Source organism: Cannabis sativa, chromosome 3 (assembly GCF_029168945.1).
Source record: "Cannabis sativa cultivar Pink pepper isolate KNU-18-1 chromosome 3, ASM2916894v1, whole genome shotgun sequence".
Taxonomy (NCBI): domain Eukaryota; kingdom Viridiplantae; phylum Streptophyta; class Magnoliopsida; order Rosales; family Cannabaceae; genus Cannabis; species Cannabis sativa.
In genome coordinates this window covers 49,553,965-49,557,423 of record NC_083603.1, presented here as the reverse complement: position 1 = coordinate 49,557,423, position 3,459 = coordinate 49,553,965, and positions in this window count along the sequence as shown.

The following is a 3,459-nucleotide window of genomic DNA, read 5'->3' as shown; positions in this document are numbered from 1 at the left end:
ACGGATGGAACCCCATCAGAATGTGCGTGATCACCTTCTCCAGATGGCTAGTTATTTCCAAGAAGCCCAGAATCATGGTGCTGAAATGGATCAGACTACTCAAGTGAGTCTCATCTTGAATAGCCTGACTCCAGATTTTCTGCCCTACACATCAAATTATGTCATGAATAAGAAGGAACAGGACTTTCATACTTTAGTCAATGACCTTCAGACATATGAAAATTTGATTGGAGGTCCCAAGAAAAGAGGGAATAAACCTCAGAATTCTGGAAATGGTAATAAGACAAGTAATCCTGAAGCACTTGTTGCTTCTACTTCCAAATCCCATCATAAGAAGAAGTGGAAAAATGCCAAGAAGCGAGCTCAAGCTGCGAATGCAGCTAGGAACAAAAATGCTGGAGCTTCTGGCAATACACAAAAAGGAAAATGTTTCTACTGCAATGAGAAAGGCCATTAGAAATCCCAATGTCCTAAGTATCTCGCAAAGAAACAAGGTATTTTCTTTATAAACTGATGTGTTTTTAGTGAATTATTATCCTTTTGGATTAATAATTCTGGACTACTAACCTTGTTTATTATTCTTCTTATAGCTAAAGCTTCTTAAACTCGGGTGCTGTCTTAACGAGTTGGATTAGAAAGCTGGATGGTGGATGGAGATTGTCTATAATAAAGAAGAAGCTCTTTCATTTGAATTAATTGTTTAGTTTTTCAAACAATTTGGATTTCAAGTTTTGGGATCTTAATTCCCTGTTTGGTTCTCATAAATATTGCAAACAATTTTTGGTTTATAATAAAATATCTTTTTCAATTATATTGCAATTTATGAGTTGAGCTTCAGTTCTTTATTTTATCTATTACCGATTATTATATTTATTATGTTTGAATGTGTATGTGTTTTTATTATTGATGCAAATTCAAAAAGTATTTAAACTCTTTACAGAGTTATTACTACATAAACACTAGAAGTTATTTCTATGTTTATGAATAATTGTTGGTTTCCAAAACAATTATTTGAGAATTTGTTTAATAAAAAGATCTTTTGATCTGATAGGGGTGGAGAAAAGTTAAGAATAATATGCAGTTCAAACGATTTTTTATATCTAATGAACTCTGGATTATATTCAACTCCACAGACTCTTTATCACACTTAGAGATTTACAACCTTTAGGGGTGGACCATAATCTCTATAAACTTAGGGGTGGACTTTATTCTACAGTACCCTTTGTGACACATAATTTTAAACATGGAAATAATATAATAAATTAGCTATTATCAGAACAAATCCTTGATCTTGATTATATGTTCCAGTTTAGATTTACTGTTGTAATAGTTATTGATACCATTAAAGTTCTTTGATAATGTTTCACATTACCTTGGTTGAGTGGGAGAATATTAAAATTCTTTACCCATCTTCGTTTGGTTGATAATTGTGATAGGAACTTAAGAACACCTCTGATAAAAACAAGTCTAACCATTCACATGGATAGAAATAACTTATCAGAATTATGAGAGTAAGATAGAAGAATTCTTGCATAGTCTATTCGAAAGACTGATTCAAGATGTCTATTTCTCATAACATTTTATGGTATCTTGATTTGATTGCTTAAATCTCTAGCAAGTATTTTTCACTTCAAATACTAGACTGCTATGTTGTTGAACTAATCTTAAAGAAACTTACAGTTTCGGCTTAAGATAATAAGTCACAACGAGATGTTCCCAGAAACAATAGTAAAAGGTTAAAAGTTTCTAACCAGACATCTGCTATTGAGTGGGAGCCATCTGAGATGTAATCAAATGGGGAACATTAGGGGACAATCAAGAAAGATTTACAAAAGTGACGTATATGTTATTAAGGAACTATTCATTAGTGATCCTGATATGCACACCGACTCATTGTGAGATGGTGGTTACTCTGGGGGTGGAGGAATCATTATAGAAGAGTGTTAAAACCCATATATAATCATTCAAGCTTCATCAGAGAAGATATAACTTTGTAAATTAAAAATTACCAGAAAGTTATTTTACTGAAGAAAATTCTACACTGCTTTATCTCAATTCCAAATTTTAAAATTTGAGAGATATGTCTCTGGTTGTTCAGATGTACTTAATGGGCAGTAAGGATTTCAGTATCCCTTGACGAGTAAAGCATAAGTTAGGGAAGGTTTCATGTGTCTCATGAACCTGATTCCAGATATATGGGTGGATTCAAAGATACTACACTTGATCAGAGGATCAAGACAAAAGATTGATTGTAATGCACTACTTGTTTTATGTTAGTGCAAGTGGGAGTTTGTTGGGTTTTATGCCCTAAATAAAACTCATTACAATTTGATTAGTTATCAATTTGGAAGTGAAGTATGTTTACATGTATGTTACATGTTTATGGTTTAATACATATACTTGATATATGCACAAAATCAGTTAAATCCAGAACATATAGTTATTCACAATTACAGTATCGTCAATATAGTGGAATGTGATTGTGATTATATGATTCAAAAGATTTGGTCCCTGTTCATCAGTGTTTTGGATTTACACTGATGTGATAATCAGCGATGAAGTATACTTACACTTGGAGTAAGTGTTATGTTCTTTCCAGAACATTGGCAAAGTATACTGGTTTCGAATGCATGGAGTATGCATTGGACTGGACCGATATTGAACTTGGTTAAAGATATTGTAAACTTACCATTGTATCTTTCCAAGTCAATATCAGAAATTGATCTTAGATTAAGAGAATCTAAATCCTGATATGCTTAGGCTCAATCTCAGGAGTGCTATTCTTGTTCTTTGATTTATTAGTTAAAGCCTGCTTTGAGTCAGGATAATACATATATTTTGGGAACATGATAGCATAACTGAATAGGGAGTGCTAAACATAAATATGGAAATCTATAGCTTCTACTGGTGTATAGAAGTAAAGTGATGATTCCTTTTGAGCTTAGTTAAATAGAAGTAAATGGATGAGCTCTTGTTTCAGTGACTATATATTAGATCACTAAAACATCATTTATAGGTAACTAAGTGTTCAAATGGGCAAAATACATTGAGGGGTGTAAACGGTAAATTAGTCCCGTCTCGATGTAAATCATCTATATAGAGGATCTCTAAATCACATTAAGATTATAACAATGGTTAAATGAGATAGCATATTGATATCGTGAAACATATGATATGCTCTATATAAGTCTGAGAGTGCAATTCCAAGTTCTAAGAGTGGATTCAACGAGGAATTAATAAGTTAGGGATTTACTTGGTAAATCGGTTCAACTTATTGGAAGCTCAGAATATAGATCCATGGTCCCCATTCTAGTTGAGATTATACTGTTTGTAGGACTCTATAATTGATTTATGATTAATCAATTATAATTCTAAAAGTTAGACTATGTCTAATTTGTGAATTCTCACAGTTTAGGGATGAAATTGTAAATAAGAGGGTTTCTAGATTTAATTATTAAT